The 19,366-nt window shown below is 35.1% G+C and overlaps 1 protein-coding gene across 3 annotated transcripts in view; it reads right to left on the reverse strand.

The window, feature by feature from the left end:
• The window catches only part of NAALADL2 (N-acetylated alpha-linked acidic dipeptidase like 2), a 1,512,458-nt gene that overhangs the window by 1,415,389 nt on the left and 77,703 nt on the right, over positions 1-19,366 (reverse strand). The window contains exon 1 of one of the 3 annotated variants that reach the window (XM_082393972.1): positions 1,874-2,629. The exons of the other annotated variants lie outside the window; for them this stretch is intronic. The gene's annotated coding sequence lies outside the window, so the exon portion shown is untranslated. Of the gene's footprint in view, positions 1-1,873; positions 2,630-19,366 lie in introns of those variants that run through there. 3 annotated transcript variants of the gene reach the window in all.

Consider the following 19,366-nt stretch of genomic DNA (forward strand, 5'->3'; position numbering starts at 1 on the left):
AACATAAAGAAGCAGATCATGTTTCAAGGAGCTTTTGTTAACTCAAAGGAGGGAAAAAAGAGAAAGACAAAAAAGGAAGAAATAAAGAGACAAACTATATTCAAAGAAAAAAAATTCTTTTGTAATTTTCTCTTAAGAGAATTGTCTGAATATACATTTTCCAAAGAAGACATACAAATGGCCAAAGGCACATGAAAAGATGCTCAGCATCACTAATCATCAAGGAAATGCAAAGCAAAATTACGAGCTATCACTTCACTCCCATTAGAGTGGCAATAATCAAAAAGACAAGAAATAACAAGTGTTGGTGAGGATGTAGAGAAAGGGGAACAAACACTTGTGCTCTGTTGGTAGGAATATAAATTGGTGCAGCCACTATGGCAAACAGAATGGAAGTAACAAAAATTTAAAAAAAGAACTACCATATGACACAGCAATTCCACTTTTGGGCATTTATGCCAAGAAAACAAAAACACTAATGCCAAAAGATATATGTACCCTCATCTTCACTCCAGTACTGTTTACAATCGCCAAGACCGGGAAGCAACTTGTGGCCAGCAAGAGATGAATAGATGTTAAAAATGTGCCCCCCGGACAGACACACACTAGAATATTTTTCAGCCTAGGAAAAGAAAGAAATCTTGCCATTTGCAACAACATAGATGGACCTTAAGCGTATTATGCTAAGTGAAACACGTCAGAAAGAGAAAGACAAGTACCACATGATCTCACTTATATGTAGAATCTAAAAAAAAACCTAAAAAAACCCTGAGCACATGGATATAGAGAATAGGTTGGTTGTTACCTGAGGGCGGGGTGGGGGGGGTGGAGGGAGATAGATAACAGGGTTAAAAGGTACAAATTTCCAATTATGAAATGAATAAGTCATGGGGAATATATGCACATCACGGTGGCCATGGTAAATAATACTGTATTGCATATTTGAAAGTAACTGGGAGAGTGGACCTTGAAAGTTCTCACAAGAAAAAAAATGTTTGCAACTATGTATGGTGAACGGATGTTAACTGGCCTTATTGTAGTGATCACTTTGTAATACATACAAATATCAAATCATTAAATTGTACACCTGGAACTATTATAATGTTATATCAATTGTTATGTCACTTATACCCCAAAAAAGATAATAAAGTAACTATTGGACTTGTTCTACTCTGTTCACAAACTGAATTTTAAAAGGAGGAAAAAGCAAAATAATGTTACAGAACCATATGATTATGATTACTAAAACAATAAGACACATAATTAGGTTATATTTAAGCACAAGTTGGCAATGACCTGACAATATATGAATAGCAAAGTCATAAATAAGGAAAAAGACATTTTCCCACAGATGAGATAAACAGCGTGAAGCCTCAGGTGGGTTAGAGTTAATGTGATTAGTTCCAGCAGGCAGCAAATCCCACGAGGCAGAATTTATCTTTCATCTGTTTTCAATTCATCCAGCTGGTACAGAGAAGTTTTTTTTCCCGTCACTCCACTGTTGTCATCCTGTCTTAGGTTCTGTTTTCAAACTTAAACCACCTATTACATCTTTGTCACAGGAAAGCTTAAACAAAGAGCACTTGTATAAGACATGCAGAAAAAATTTCAGAACACTCCATTAGGTGACTATCCTTGATCTTTGCTTTTATAGAAAATTTATGTGAATTAAGCCAAAATTATACTGAAATGACAGAATATGAGTTATGAGTATAAGAATTTGTATTAAGTATAACCAGAATATAAACGATGTGCTTTCCTCATGGGAAATTCTACATTTATTCCAATGATACTGCCATTGTTTAAGTATTTTTAATAAAACAAATGAGAGTTTGTTAAACATCAGTTTCATCATATAACAAGGTTACATTACCGAATCAGGTCCGTTTGCCTGACGAGCAGCAAGCCACACACTGAGATGCCCAGGTTTGCAGCAGACAAAAGTTTTATTCACAAAGCAGCCAAGTGAGGAGATGAGAGAACAAATCTCAAATACATACCCCTGAAGGCAAGGGGACTGGGCTATTTATGGGATAGAGCTGAGGCGGGGAGTGTGAGGAAAAGTGATTAGAGGCAAGAAAAAGCTGAGGTAATTATTGTTAGGGTGGAGTTTTCAGCTCTCTGATGTTGAAAGGTCACCGAGCGGACATCGGTGCATGCCCAGTCGGAGGACTGGTGATCCCAACCAGTCTTAACCAGCTTTAGCTCAAACTGGACACAGCTGACTCCAAGTTTCTGGACAGCAACTCGGGCAGAACATCTTGTTCAGGCTCTGTGACGCTTGGAGGACCTGCAAGTCTTTTGTAGCAACAATTAAAGCAAGCTTGATCAGCGAAGGCAGATTACAGGTGTAACGGATTTAACTGATGATTACCCTCATTTCAGTTAGTCATCTCTAAGCTCCTGGTTAGTGTTATATGACTACCAAAATAGTCCATTCAACCACTAGCTCTACTAATACTGGGACAAAGTAGAGGACGCATAAGATAATGATTCCATTGTACCCTGTGGGACACAGAGAATGCCACTGTATGTGGAATTTCTCTGAAAGGTATTGATATATTGAAAACAAGAGGGTAAGAGAAGGGCAATGAAAGAAAGACAGGAAGCACCAAAACACACACACACACACACACACACACACACACACACACACACACACACAAACAGGCAAAAAAAAACCCCAAAGACCACCACCCTTCACTCATTCATTCACTCTTTTAAACAACTATGCCAAGGGCTAACCTTGATCTTAACGGTGAAGCTTTTGAATAATCTTATGTTTCAAAGACTTATGAAAAAAATAATTTCCTCTGAAAATGTTATCTCCATGTTTAAGAATATAAAATCTGTATACTGAGCATACGCTCCGAATGTTGGTTTGAGTCAGGATTATTGATTCTAATAAAACTCTCGTTAATACTTTTTGTTTGATATGCCTGTCTTATAGGTGGGGTGTGTGAATGTGTGTGTGAGAAAGAGATGGAGACAGAGAGATAAACACAAATAGACAGGGAGAGAGATAACTTGCTGACTCAAATAATTTTATGGCATACCTTTGTAATGTCAGAGCTTTTCATACTCTGGATAACTCAAATCACTGAGCCTTTATCTTGAAAAAACCCAGAATACAAAGAGACTTATCATGTAAGGGCTGCTACTTCAGCTTTCTTAAAAAGTTGACCAGGTCTTTGAAAAGGCAACTGGGACTACCATGTGCTCAGTGCAATTAGAATAGATCTGAACTTTCTTATGCTTTACCCATCCTCTCCTTCACACATCAATTTGCTGCAGAATGGGTAAGGGGAAGAGGCCTGGGATGGACGACCACATATACAAAGGCCCATAAACAAGAAAAAATATAAATGTTGAAGGAATTCAACCTGACTACAGCATAAAATATGAAGAGGAATGGCATGAGGTAAAGTTAGACCTGTAACCAAAGACCAGATAATAAAGGGCCTTGCGGGTCATGTTAAGATGATTAGATTTTATTCTCAGGTTAATGGAGAATCCTTGAAAGATCTGAAGTAGGGCTGTGATTTACTTTATAGTTAGGTCATTCCTCTGTTTCGAGTGTGAGGAATGGATTCGGAAAGATTAAAAGAGGAGAGACTAGTTAGGAAACAGTGTCATTAATGAGATGAAAGATGATGGTGGACTCAACTAAGTAGTTGAGGTGGATATGGAGATGGATGTCAACTAGTGGAGATGAATGTCAAGTGAATAGAAATGAAAGCTATTAAGGAGGTAGAATTAACTGGGCTTGTGTATTCACTGGTTTGGTGGAATAAGGACAGTACAGCACACCAGGTGGAAATACAAGAAAGGAGAGGGACTCAGAGATGTTGAAGGGAGAGAGAGAGATGGTCTCTAAACAGCCTTTGTCATCCAAACTGTCAACCTTGGGTCTGGTTTATTTTTAGATAGGTTTAAAAAGTTGGGAATCAAAAATGTTTTTAAAAATCATCTTGCATAAAGATGGTCCATACAAGGTGTTGGTCCATACAATGTTTTTTAAAAGTTATTTGCCAAACTTCAAAGATCAGGAAATTAAACACACACATCCAGATTTTTAGCTTCTCCAGAAAACTGGAAGATTTGGCAACCCTGGGCCATCATACCCACATAGTAAAAACTGGGTGAAGTTGGTTAGTGACGACTGTCCTTAAATAGAGCACATACTCTCCAGGTTTCTCGAGTCCCCACACTCCCTACTTTCTCACCAGCATAAAGGCCTTTTGTTAGTTACCAGAGATCATCTTTACACTTCATTCATCTATCTTACCTACATGGGCTCTAAGGCATTTGAGTTTGAGTAATTTTTTTAATAACATTCTGGTTTCAGGAGGAAATCAGTGAGTGACAGAAACATACTACAAAATACTGAAAGAAACATATAGAAGGACATGAGCAAGTTAATAGAATAATAATCCATTGTACCATCAATCAAGGAGTAATCACAAGGTATTTATTTAGCTTGGTGCCATATCACTTGGTACCAATTTGGTCTTATAACTAAAACAAACGTCTTCTCTTTTCAAAGTTCAACTTGAATTTAAAACTTCTTAAAACTAATCAAAAACAAAATCAGCTACTCATTAGCTAAATACCTCATCTAGATTTTCTTCAGGTATAATTTTTTTAAGTCTATTTTGTTTTTGTTTTTTTGGGGGGGAGGTAGAATTTTTTTAAACTGATTTAAGAAAAAACAGAATATCCACGGTAAAGCAGAAATATTTGCCATGTTATATTACCATACCAGAAAAACATCCTAATATATGTATCAACACTATTTTCAATTAACTCTAATAAGCAAATATAATTCTAAGATTATGAAAAGGAACTGCTAGGATAATTGTTCTAGAAGTACTGCAATTAAAGATGGAAGTACATAATGCTTTCTTCTGGCAAAAGAACGTTTCACTGGCACAGACAAGCAGTCCCTCATGTAACATTTAATAATCAGTAGATGATACATAAATAGGAACAATCCCCCCCCAAAAAAACTCTATAAATCCAAGTCTTAATCAGAATATGAAAGTTTGTTCATTTTCTCTAATAATAATATAGAAAATAAAATTAAAACTAACTTGCCGGTTGAAAGAAAAACTTAACATCACAAGATACATTGAAAGCATGTGTATTTTACTACAGGAAAATCACACCCATTTAAAAATTAATTTTAGAAGTAACTATAGCAAAGGAACTTTCAAAATTAATTCATTTATTTTATTTTTAATTTTTTCAATTAAAGTATAGTTGATTTACAATGTTGTGTTAGTTTCTGGTGTGCAGCAAAGTGATTCAGTTTTATATCCAGTTTTCTTTTTCATATTCTTTTCCATTATCGTTTATTACAGGAGATTGAATATACTTCCCTGTGGCATTCAGCAGGAACTTGTTGTTTATGTACGATAGTTTGTATCTGCAGTCCCAAACTCCTAATTTAGCCCTCCCCCCACCCCCCGTTCCGCTTTGGTAACCATAATTGTGTTTTCTATGTCTATGAGTCTGATTCTGGTTTTTTTTAGAAATTTTATTTATTTATTTATTTATGGCTGTGTCAGGTCTTCGTTTCTGTGCAAGGGCTTTCTCTAGTTGCAGCAAGTGGGGGCCACTCTTCATCACGGTGCGTGGGCCTCTCACTATCGCGGCCTCTCTTGTTGCGGAGCACAGGCTCCAGACACGCAGGCTCAGCAATTGTGGCTCACGGGCCTTGTCGCTCCGCGGCATGTGGGATCTTCCCAGACCAGGGCTCGAACCCATGTCCCCTGCATTGGCAGGCAGATTCTCAACCACTGCGCCACCAGGGAAGTCCTGTTTCTGTTTTATAAATAAGTTCATTTGTGTCATATTTTAGATTCCACACATAAGTGATATCATATGATATATGTTTTTCTCTGTTTGACAACTTCACTCAGTATGATAATCTCTAGGTCCACCCATGTTGCTGCAAAAGGCATTATTTCATTCTTTTTAATGGCCAAGTAGTATTCCTTTGTATATATCCATTCATCTGTTGATGGACATTTAGGTTGCTTTCATGTCTTGGCTATTGTAAATAGTGCTGCTATGAACATAGGGCTACATGTATCTTTTCAAATTATAGTTTTGTCCAGATATATGCCCAGGAGTAGGATTGCTGGATCATATGGCAAGTCTATTTTAAGTTTTTTAAGGAACCTCCATACTGTTTTCCATAGTGCTGCACCAATTTACATTCCCACCAACAGAGTAAGAGAGTTCCCTTTTCTCCACACCCTCTGCAGCATTTGTTATTTGTAGACTTTTTAGTGATGGCCATTCTGACCTGTGTAAGGTGGTACCTCATTGTAGCTTCAATTTACATTTATTTTTTAATAACTTAAGGAACAATTTAAATGTTGTAATAATATTGTTCAATATTAGGCTTTCAAATTTATTCATTTCTTGATTTTTTTTCTCAAATTTCATAAAGAAATTGCTGTTCTTTGGATGTATAACAACATTATAGACATGACTTAAGAGGTTGACTTAACCTCTTATCAAAGAGGTTGTTCAAAATTATATATACCTCTGGTTTTAAGCAAAGATAATATAAAAAATAAACCACTTTTATTAGACAGCAGTATACAGATCAGTTTTTATCATCTTTGTTCAATCAATAATTTCATAGGAAGCCCTTCAAACTAATCCAAAGGAAAAACAACTCTTGGTTAGTAAAGTAGGATTAGCAGGTAGAAATGAAATGTCTGCAAACAGAAGGTGAGCTACTGTGTGTCTCTGGGTAGGTAGTATTCGCTTTCATGTATATAGTGGTGGGTCAAATGGGTAGATGTATAACTGTTATCTGAATAGAGACTATATTTAAAATATAATTACTAAATGCCATTAAATAAACCAAAATAAGATTGCTATCAGAATACTGACAAGAAGCAATGTCAATATTTTAGAGGCACTTGCTCCTGGACTGTAACATTTACAACTCTAGTAAGAGAAAAGAGATGGAGACAGTATGGAAAGCATGACGACTAAAATGTGTTTTTGTTTGCCAATGTTGTAGATTAGTATGAAAATCAATAATAAATGTTCTATGGAATATTCTAGTAGCAAAGGAGGTAATTGGCTCAACCTGCCATTTTATCTCTATTCACATTTTAAGCTACTTCTTTTGCTCTTTTCTCCTACTCTACAATTTCTTTCTTCTCATCTCTTTTCTCTTTTGCCCATGCTCAATGTCTACTGTTATCTGAGACTAGTTTTAGAACTTAACTAAAAAGCGTTCTTATTTCTTTCTAGGCATCGTATTGAGACAGTTTCACACTAGTCTCAGACAACTTTAAACCACTACTGCCAATTTGGTTCCCCAAACATAATATCATCATTAAATGCTATTCTATCCAATTTAAACTCTACTCTACAGACTTTAAGGTTTTCTTTCAATTGTCATTCCTCTGATTCCCACCAGTTACTTCCCCGAAAGGTTTCTCTAATTTGGCCAAACACTTATTTGTCCAGTAAAAATTGGCCACACACCTATAATATTTATCAATAAAGTACCTGATATAAAAGCTGCCCCTGAAAAGAACTGTAACCTACCAGGGTGATAAAAAAGCATTGTAAAATGTGCTAAATACTGATCTTAATGGAAACACATACTAAGAGCTGTAATGTAACTAACTTAGTGTTACTATTTGTAAAACATTTTAGAATTTTATTTTTATTTTGATGTTCTAAATTTAAACCAATGTGTTCTGTGTTACATACATCCTCCGTAATTTCATTGCCTCTATCTTCCAATTTAATAATTATCTCCTCAGCTGTGTTTAATCAGCTGTTTAACTCCTCTATTACCATTTTAATTTTAATGATTATATTTTTAAATTTCTAATACACACTGGTTATTTTTAATCTATCTTTTAAAAAAATAATTTTTTCCTTTTTTATGTTTTTACATGCTTTTAAATTTCTTTAATTTTTCATCCCCTCTAGGAAATATATTTATTACAGGAGCTGTTTTTTTAGTAGTTATCTATTTTAGATATATTAGTGTATATATGTCAATCCCAATCACCCAATTCATTCCATCACCATTCCCCCCCACCTCTGCTTTCCACGATTGGTGTCCATATAGTTTTTCTCTACATATGTGTCTCTATTTCTGCCTTGCAAACTGGTTCATCTGTACCATGTTTCTAAATTTCACATGTATGTATGAATATACGATATTTGTTTTCCTCTTTCTGACTTACTTCACTCTGTATGACAGTCTCTAGGTCCATCCACCTCTCTACAAATGACCCAATTTTGTTCCTTTTTATGACTGAGTAATATTCCATTGTATATATGTACCACTTCTTCTTTATCCATTCGTCTGTTGATAGACATTTAGGTTGCTTCCATAACCTGGCTATTGTAAATACTGCTGCAGTGAACATTGTGGCACATATATCTCTTTGAATTATGCTTTTCTCAGGGCATATGCCCAGTAGTGGGATTGCTGGGTCATATGGTAGTTCTATTTTTAGTTTAAGGAACCTCCATACTGTTCTCCATAGTGGATGTATCAATTTACATTCCCACCAACAGTGCAAAGAGGGTTCCCTTTTCTCCACACCCTCTCCAGCATTTGTTGTTTATAGATTTTCTGATAATGCCCATTCTAACTGGTGGGAGGTGATACCTCATTGTAGCTTTGATTTGCATTTCTCTGATAATTAGCGATGTGGAGCAGCTTTTCATGTGCCTCTTGGCCATCTGTATTTCTTCTTTGGAGAAATGTCTATTTACGTCTTCTGCCCATTTTATGATTCGGTTGTTTGTTTTTTTTGATATTGAGCTGCATGAGCTGTTTATATATTTTGGAAATTAATCCTTTGTCCATTGATTCGTCTGCAAATATTTTCTCCCATTCTGAGGGTGGTCTTTTCATCTTATTTATAGTTTCCTTTGCTGTGTAAAAGCTTTTAAGATTCATTAGGTGTCATTTGTTTATTTTTGGTTTTATTTCCATTACTCTAGGAGGTGAGTCAAAAAAGATCTTGCTGTGATTTATGTCAAAGAATGTTCTTCCTATGTTTCCTCTAAGAGTTTTATAGTGTCTAGTCTTACATTTAGGTCTTTAATCCATGTTGAGTTTATTTTTGTGTATGGTGCTAGGGAGTGTTCTAATTTCATTCTTTTACATGTGGCTGTACAGTTTTCCCAGTACCACTTGTTGAAGAGACTGTATTTTCTCCATTGTATATCTTTGCCTCCTTCATCATAGATTAGTTGACCATAGGTGCATGGGTTTACCTCTGGGCTTTCTATCCTGTTCCATTGATCTATATTACTGTTTTTGTGCCAGTACCATATTGTCTTGATTACTGTACCTTTGTAGTATAGTCTGATGTCTGGGAGTGTGATTCATCCAGCTCTGTTTTTTTCCCTCAAGATTGCTTTGGCTATTCAGGGTCTTTTGTGTATCCATTCAAATTTTAAGATTTTGTGATTTCGTTCTGTAAAAAATGCCACTGGTAATTTGGTAGGGATTGCATTGAATCTGTAGATTGCTTTGGGTAGCATAGTCATTTTCACAATATTGATTCTTCCAATCCAAGAACATGGTATATCTCTCCATCTATTTGTGTCATCGTTGCTTGATTCCATCAGTGTCTTATAGTTTTCTGAGTACAGGTCTTTTACCTCCTTAGGTAGGTTTATTCCTAGGTATTCTATTCTTTTTGTTGCAATGGTGAAAGGGATTGTTTCCCTAATTTCTCGTTCTGATATTTCGTTGTTGGTGTATAGGAAAGCAAGAGATTTCTGTGCATTAATTTTGTATCCTGCTACTTTATCAGATTCATTGATTAGTCCTAGTATTTTTCTGGTGGCATCTTTAGGATTCTGTATGTATAGTATCATGTCATCTGCAAACAATGTCAGTTTTACTTTTTCTTTTCCAATTTGTATTCCTTTTATTTCTTTTTCTTCTCTGACTGCTGTGGCTAGGACTTCCAAAACTATGTGGAATAATACTGACTAGAGTGGACATCCTTGTCCTGTTCCTGAACTTAGAAGAAATGTTTTCAGTTCTTCACCATTTAGAATGGTGTATGCTGTGGGTTTGTCATATATATGGCCTTTATTATGTTGAGGTAGATTCGGTCTATGTCCACTTTCTGGAGAGTTTTTATCATAAATGGGTGAATTTTGTCAAAAGCTTTTTCTGCATCTACTGAGATGCTCATATGGTTTTTATTCTTCAGTTTGATAATATGGTGTACCACACTGACTGATTTGCGTTTATTGAGGAATCCTTGCATTTCTGGGATAAATCCCAATTGATCAGGGCGTATGATCCTTTTAATGTGTTGTTCCATTCTGTTTGCTAGTATTTTGTTGAGGATTTTTGCACCTATATTTATCAGTAATATTAGTCTTTTTCTTTTTTTGTAGTATCTTTGTCTGGTTTTGGTATCTGGGTGATGGCGGCCTCATAGAATGAGTTTGGGAGTGTTCCTTCCACTGCAATTTTTTGGAAGAGTTTGAGAAAGATGGGTGTTAGCTCTTCTCTAAATGATAGAATTCACCTGTGAAGCCATCTGGTCTTGGACTTTTGTTTGTTGGAAGATTTTTAATCACAGTTTCAATTTCTTTACTTGTGATTGGTCTGTTCATATTTTCTATTTCTTCCTGGTTCAGTCATGGTTATACATTTCTAAGAATTTGTCCATTTCTTCCAGGTTATCCATTTTATTGGCATAGAGTTGCTTGTAGTAGTCTCTTAGGATGTTTTGTATTGCTGCAGTGTCTGTTATAACTTCTCCTTTTTTATTTCTAATTTTATTAGTTTGAGTCCTCTCCCTCTTTTTCTTCATGAGTCTGGCTAAAGGTTTATCAATTTTGTTTATCTTCTCAAAGAACCAGATTTTAGTTTAATTGATCTTTGCTATTGTTTCCTTTGTTTCTATATCATTTATTTCTGCTCTGATTTTTATGATTTCTTTCCTTCTACTAACTTTGAGTTTTGTTTGTTCTTCTTTCTCTAGTTCCTTTAGGTGTAAGGTTAGCTTGTTTATTTGAGATTTTACTTGTTTCTTGAGGTAGGCTTGTATTGCTATAAACTTCCCTCTTAGAACTGCTTTTGCTGCATCCCATAGGTTTTGGATCGTCATGTTTTCGTTGTCATTTGACTCTAGGTTTTTTTTTATTTCCTCCTTGATTTCTTCAGTGATCTCTTGGTTATTTTAACGTATTGTTTAGCCTCCATGTGTTTGTGTTTTTTACAGTTTTTTTCCTGTAATTGATTTCTAATCTCATAGCGCTGTGGTTGGAAAAGATGCGTGACATGATTTCAATTTTCTTAATTTTACTGAGTCTTGATTTGTGACCCAAGATGTGATCTATCCTGGAGAATGTTCCATGTGCACTTGAGAAGAAAGTATAATCTGCTGTTTTCGGATGGAATATCTGATAAATATCAATTAAATCTATCTGGTCTATTGTGTCATTTAAAGCTTGTGTTTCCTTATTAATTTTATGTCTTGATGACCTGTCCATTGGTGTAAGTGAGGTGTTAAAGTTCCCCACAATTATTATTATTTATTTTTTATTATTATTATTTTGGCTGCATTTGATCTTCTTTGCTGCGTGCGGGTTTTTCTCTAGTTGTGGCAAGTGGGGGCTACTCTTTGTTGCAGTGCGTGGGCTTCTCATTGCAGTGGCTTCTCTTGTTGTGGAGCACGGGCTCTAGGCATGCCGGCTTCAGTAGTTGTGGCACGCAGGCTCAGTAGCTGTGGTGCACGGGCTTAGTTGCTCTGCGGCATGTGGAGTCTTCCCGGACCAGTGCTCAAACCCATGTCTCCTGCATTGGCAGGAAGATTCTTAACCACTGAGCCACTAGGGAAGTTCCCCCGACTATTATTATTTTAATGTCAATTTCCTCTTTTATAGCTTTTAGCATTTGCCTTCTTTATTGAGATGCTCCTATGTTGGGTGCATATATATTTATAATTGTTATATCTTCTTCTTGGATTGATCCCTTGATCATTAGTAGTGTCCTTCCTTGTCTCTTGTAAAATTCTTTATTTTAAAGTCTATTTTATCAGATATGAGTATTGTTACTCTAGCTTTCTTCTGATTTCCATTTGCATGGAATATCTTTTTCCATTCCCTCACTTTCAGTCTGCATGTTTCCCTAGGTCTGAAGTGGGTCTCTTGTAGACAGCATATATATGGGTCTAGTTTTTGTATCCATTCAGTGAGACTGTGTCTTTTGGTTGGAGCATTTAATCCATTCACGTTTAAGGTAATTATAAATATGTATGTTCCTATTAGCATTTTCTTAATTGTTTTGGGTTTGTTTTTGTAGGTCCTTTTCTTCTCTTGTGTTTCCTGATTAGAGAAGTTTCTCTTAGCATTTGTTGTAGAGCTGGTTTGGTGGTGCTGAATTTTCTTAGCTTTTGCTTGTCTGTAAAGCTTTTGATTTCTCCATCGAATCTGAATGAGATCCTTGCCATGCAGAGTAATCTTGGTTGTAGTTTCTTCTCTTTCATCACTTTAAGTTTGTCCTGCCACTCCCTTCTGGCTTGTAGAGTTTCTGCTGAGAAATCAGCTGTTAACCTTATGGGAGTTCCCTTGTATGTTATTTGTCAATTTTCCCTTATTGCTTTTAATAATTTTTCTTTGCCTTTAATTTTTGTCAATTTAATTACTATGTGTCTCGGTGTGTTTCTCATTAGGTTTGTCCTGTCTGGGACTCTCTGCACTTCCTGGACTTCGGTGGCTATTTCCTCTCCCATGTTAGGGAAATTTTCGACTATAATCTCTTCAAATGTTTTTTCAGGTCCTTTCTCTCTCTTCTCGTTCTGGGACCCCTATAATGAGAATGTTGTCGCGTTTAATGTTGTCCCAGAGGTATCTTAGGCTGTCTTCATTTCTTTTCATTCTTTTTTCTTTATTCTGTTCCGTGGCAGTGAATTCCACCATTCTGTCTTCCAGGTCACTTATCCGTTCTTCTGCCTCAGTTATTCTGCTATTGATTCCTTCTAGTGTACTTTTCATTTCAGTTATTTTTGTTCATCTCTGTTTGTTTGTTCTTTAATTCTTCTAGGTCTTTGTTAAACATTTCTTGCATCGTCTAAATCCTTGCCTCCATTCTTTTTCCGAGTTCCTGAATCATCTTCACTATCATTATTCTGAATTCTTTTTCTGGAAGGTTGCCTATCTCCACTTCAGTTAATTGTTTTTCTGATGTTTTATCTTTTTCCTTCATCTGGTACATAGTCCTCTACCTTTTCGTTTTGTCTATCTTTTTGTGAATGTAGTTTCCTTCCACAGGCTGCAGGATTGCAGTTCTTTCTTCTGCTGCTGTCTGCCCTCTGTAGATGAGGCTATCTCTGTGTAAAACATTTTTGATGCCACATTTTATTTTATCCTTAAGGTAGGTTAATTTTGTCCCTATTTTAAAAATGAGAAAAATGAAGCTTGCTTAAGAACACATAACCAGTATATGGTGGTTCAGAATTTGAAGCAATATTTGACTCCAAACCTACATTTCTAACAGTTACAAGTTATAAACAAATAATGGGCATGAACCCAACAGTAAAGGGCTATCCTTTGCTTTTACTCTGTTCATATCATCTTTATGCCTTAGAGCATTACTTTCTTCCCCACCTGATATACCTTTTCTGAAATGCTGTTTTCCTTATATTTAGGACTTATTCCAAACTCACCTCATGATGCCTTCCTGACTTATATTGCTTCATTCTCATTGCTCCCTTAGAGTCATTGTTTTATATCTGAAATCTATCAATATTTTGAATATTAAATATGAACTAACTATAAACATTCTTTATAATTAATGTCACAGTTGAATACTCTATGGCCTCAACTAGTTATTAATACCCTTAGAAGCACTAGCTTCTAAGTACTTGGTACACTAGCTTCATGGTACCTAGTGTAGTAATTTACAAATGATGACATACAATTCTTTTGGGAGCAGAAATCAATAAAAGAGTAATGTTACTGGGTAAAAGGCAGTACTGTTATTTTCCAAATTGACTTTATTTTTTTCAGAAGTTGATAATAAAACATACATATGATCAAAAACCAATATAAGAACATTTATACAATTTTGAAGGAACAATAAACAATAACATGGAAGCAAACATACTGTTTTATGAAAAAAAAGAGTATCAAATTTGAAACAGGACCAATAACATATAGATAGTTTGATCTCTTCATGTGTACAACTCTTTTTTATTTCCCTAAAAATATTATTTAATAACTATTTAGTAACTAATAAATTCTATTAATAGTCCAACAAGTAAGAATGTAGATAATCCTCAATCAAATCCATGGGTATAAATGAATAGATGCATTTCATGTTAGATATCTTGAATTGGAAACTTTATATTACAGTTGATTATATATTGCAGATATTTTTCATCTGGCTATTCACATGACTGTCCTTCTCTTATGAAACTTATATACTGGTAATTATCATTATATTGCTCAAGACTATGATTAAGATAGTAGCATCTGGAGTGCCTCCACAGCCATCAAATCTCCTGGAATAATATACATCTTCAATTTTGAAAATTAAAATAGAAATACAAAATTCAAAACTATAGAGCATTATTTCATAAATGTAGTGGGGTGAAAAATTCATTATCTTAACAGTAGGCAGCAGAATTTAGTAAAAAAAAAAATTGATGTTTCAGTTGGGGTGAAAGTAAGACCAGAAGGTCTAGTACAATAGGTTCCAATACAAGTAAAGAGATAGCTAAATTTATTTGCACTAGAAATAATCAAAATCTCAAAGGTGGGTGGGTAGAGAGAAGAGAGCTAAGAAGTAAAAGAGTTAGATAAAGAAAAGACATCAGCAAGACTCAAGTAGGCACAGGGCTGAAGAAAGTGGTAAAATAAAAATCTGATGTTGGGGTAACAAAAGGACTTTTAAAAACAGGGATATCTCATGTTTTATGTAAAATTGTTTGTATTACTATATCTCAGTGCTGTCCCTCCAAACCCAGATATTTAATAAAATATAATCTCATATGCTTTTTGTGAATGGATTTCATAAACAGAGCTCAGTTTTACATCTGGGTCAACACTGTACAGTGTAAACTTAGGAAGCACAAGATGACAAGAGGATAACTAAACTGAATTTTATTCAATAAAAACAAGAGCTCACAGAAAACAATATTGACAATGTGAAACACTTCTTTCACCCACCCCTGCAAATGATCTTACCAATATTAAAACAAATCCCCTATGGAATATTAATATTTACATGAAATTGAAAACATGTCAATTATATAATTTTAAAACCAACTACAATTTAAAAATATGTTTTTAAAAATGAATAAAATAATTAAATTGGTGTGGCATTGGTGACCCATAAGTAAGAAAATAAATAAATAAATAAATAAGCAGGTAGATACTTGTAACAGAATGAATAATCTAGAAACAGATGGAGGTATATAAGATATCAGCCTATCATTGGAATTCCAACTTATATTCTGACACTGGTAATCTTTGTTGAAAGAAATTGTATGCTTCCACTTCAATAAAGATGAAGTAACAGAAACAAGACATATTCTTACCTTAAACAACAAGAAAACCAGAATAAATATATGAAAACACTGTTTTCAGACACTGAAAAACAAGTAACACTGTGACTTCTGAGAGAAAGGCAACAATAAAGATGAGCCTTATGATTGTCCCAGTTTGTGCTTGGAGGCAGTTTCCAAGAGATAGCCTGGAAGAAAGTAGCCAAAGAGACCATGGCTGTCTCACTGAGTTGGGGAGATAGAGATTGGAGTTTGGAAAGACCAAGACAGCTTGAATCAATGGGAGAGAATACCAAGGATACCGCTACTGCACAGATAGAGAAAGCTCTAAATATCTGCATGAGGTCCATTCCAGGAGTTAGGTGGCTACTGATCTGCCCTATGTGAGTAGAAATCACTTGAGGCCAGAGAAAGATGCACTGGAAAACAGTAGAATAAACATTTCTCAGAGCTCACAGTATTTGAGAGAAAGATTTCTACCACATTGAACGGAAAGACAATCAAAGAATACCTGGACATTCAGAGGAGACTCCAGTGGGTCATGCCTTAGTGAAAGCAGCCAGAGGAAAGGGCTTATTCTCTACAAAAGAACAAAGATGAGACTTACAGCCAACTTATCATCAGAAACTGAAAGACAGAAGACAACTGTAGACACTTTAAAGCACTGAAATAAAACAACAAGAAAAAAGGATTCTTTGCCAGCACATAAGAAACATGAAAGGACATTTTTGAGGTAGAGATAAAGCGATATAAATGGGAATTTGCACAAAAGATGAAGAGTTATGAAAATGGTAAATGCATAGTAACTATAGGGTATAAAGTGTTTCTCATTTTAACCATTTTAAAAGATACCTGTTTAAGGCAAAAATAATAGTGCATTATTGTAAAGTTTATAACATACAGAGAGGTAAATTAATAAAAGCAAGAAAACAAGGAAGGGAGGGGAAAATGGAGGTATGTTGTTAAAAGGTCCTTACATGTTTACATGAAGTGGCATAATATTATTTGATGGTGAACTGATAAGTTAAAATCATGTTGTAGACTTTGGAGTAACCACTAAGCAAATAAAACAAAAAGGCACAGATGGGAAAAATAGTGAAGATAAAATGGAATCATAAAATATATTCACTTTATCTAAAAGAACAGAGAAAAGAGGGGGAAAGTAACAAAAAACAAATACAGGGAAAAGAAAACAAATATCAAGACAGTTGACTTAAACCCAAACACAGGAATAAGAACATAGAATATAAATGGACTGAACAATCTAATGAAAAGGTAGAGACTAAATAAAACACTATATACTATCTAACAAAATTACTTTAAATATGAAGGCATATAGGTTAAAAGTAAAAAGATAGGAAAAGAAATGACATGAAAACACTAATAAAAAAGAAAGCTGAAATGGCTACATTAACATCAGAAAAGCAGATCTGAGAGCAATGTATAATATCAGGATAAAAAGGATATTTACATAGTGATAAAGGGGTCAGTTCATCAACATAACACTCCTAAAGGTTTATGCATTTAAAAACATGAAAAAAAAACTGATAGAATTTAAAAAGAACTAGAAAAATACATATTCACAGTGAGAGATTTCAAAATACCTTTCTCAGTAATTCATAGAACAAGTACAGAAAAATGTCAATAAGTATGTAGAAGACTTGAATGATACAATCAATTGACTTAACCCAATTAACATTTGGAGAACATTCCACATTATTTTCAAGTTCATGTGGAACAATCGCCAAGATGGACAATATTCTGGGTCATAAAACAAATCTCAACAAATTTAAAAGACTGAATCATACATAGTATGTTTTCTCAACACAATGGAATTAAACAAGAAATCAGTAACACATATATATATATGGAAAATCCCAAATATTAGAAACCAACATTTTTCTAAATAACACATGGGTCAAAGGAAAAAAAATCATGATGGATTAAGAAATATTGGGTTGGCCAAAAAGTTCCTTTGGTTTTTAAGTAAAAATAAAAGACACAGTTTTCATTTTCACCAAGAACTTTATTGAACAACGCATTCACCATTTTGTTCCACTACCTTCTGCCATTTTTCAGGCAAGTTCATAAGTCCATCCTCCCAAAACTTTTTATCTTTTTGAGCAAAGAACTGTTCCAGGCACCTTTTACAGTCTCTCAGGGAATTGAAATTTTTTCCATTAAGAGAATTTTGTAAAGATCAAAATAAATGGAATCTGAAGGTGCAACATCTGGTGAATATGGTGGATGAATCAGAACTTCCCAGCCAAGCTGTAATAGTTTTTGTCTGGTCATCAAAGAAACATGCAGTCTTACATAATCCTGATGGAAGATTGTACATTTTCGGTTGACTAATTTCAGACGCCTTTTTGTTGAGTGCTACTTTCAGTTGATCTAATTGGGAGCAGGACTTGTTGGAATTAATCATTTGGTTTTCTGGAAGGAGCTCATAGTAGAGGACTCCCTTCCAATCCCACCATATACACAACATTACCTTCTTTGGAGGAAGACCAGCCTTTGGTGTGGTTGGTGGTGGTTCATTTCCCTTATCCCACAATCTCTTTCATTCCACATATTGTACAGTATCCATTTTTCATCACCTGTCACAATTTGTTTTAAAAACGGAATGTTTTTTTATTACATTTAAGTAGAGAATCACATGCAGAAATATGGTCAAGAAGGTTTTTTTCACTTAACTTATGTGGAACCCAAATATCAAAGCAAGAAACAACCGAGTTGGTGCAAATGATTTTTAACACTTGATATGGATATTTTGAGTATGTCAGCTATCTCCCGCATGGTATAACGTTGATTGTTCTCAATTAATGTCTCAATTTGATCGCTATCAACTTCAACTGGTCTACCCGACTGTGGAACATTATCCAGCAAGAAATCTCCAGCACGAAACTTCGCAAACCACTTTTGACACGTTCGATCAGTCACAGCACCTTCTCCATACACTGCACAAATCTTTTTTTGCGTTTCAGTTGCATTTTTACCTTTCTTAAAATAATAATATACTGAAAATGTTGCTTTTTTCCGTCCACCTTCAATATTAAAATGGCTACACCAATTTCGATTTTTTTTAAATGCATGCTGATATGACAGCTGTCACAAAACAATCTAACATAATTGTTCCAATGAAGTTAAAGACAACTAAGCACTGCTACTAGAGCCATCTTATGGAAAAAAACAAATGAACTTGTTGGCCAACCCAATATTGTAATTGAAAGAAATGAAAACACCCTATATCACAATATGTGAATGCAACTAAAACAGTGCTTAAAAAGAAAATTATAGCATTAAGTGCTTGTATTAGAAAAGAAGGAAACTCTTACATCATCTTCCTTAAGCTTCCACCTTAAAGAACTAAAAAGATTTAAAAAAGAGGAATGTAAACCAAAATAAACGGAAAGAAGGAGTAATAAAGATAAAAGGGGACTTCCCTGGTGGTCCAGTGGTAAAGAATCCACCTTCCAATGCCAGGGACACAGGTTCAATCCCTGGTCAAGAAACTAAGATCCCACATGCTGTGGGGCAACTAAGCCTGTGCACTAAAACTACTGAGCCTGCGTGCCTCAACTAGAGAGCCCACGCACCACAAACTACAGATCCCATGCCCTCTGGAGCCTGTGCACCACAACTAGAGAGAGAAAGCCCACATGCCAGAACTAAAGAGAAACACTTGTGCCGCAACAAAGAGCCTGTGCGCTGCAACAAAAGATCCCAGGTGCCACAGTGAAGATCCCATGTGCTGCAACTAAGACCCAACTCAGCCAAAAATAAATAAATAAATACATACATAAAATAAAGAATTCTGTCCC

Source organism: Balaenoptera borealis (genome assembly GCF_965194805.1).
Source record: "Balaenoptera borealis genome assembly, chromosome: 5".
Lineage (NCBI taxonomy): Eukaryota > Metazoa > Chordata > Mammalia > Artiodactyla > Balaenopteridae > Balaenoptera > Balaenoptera borealis.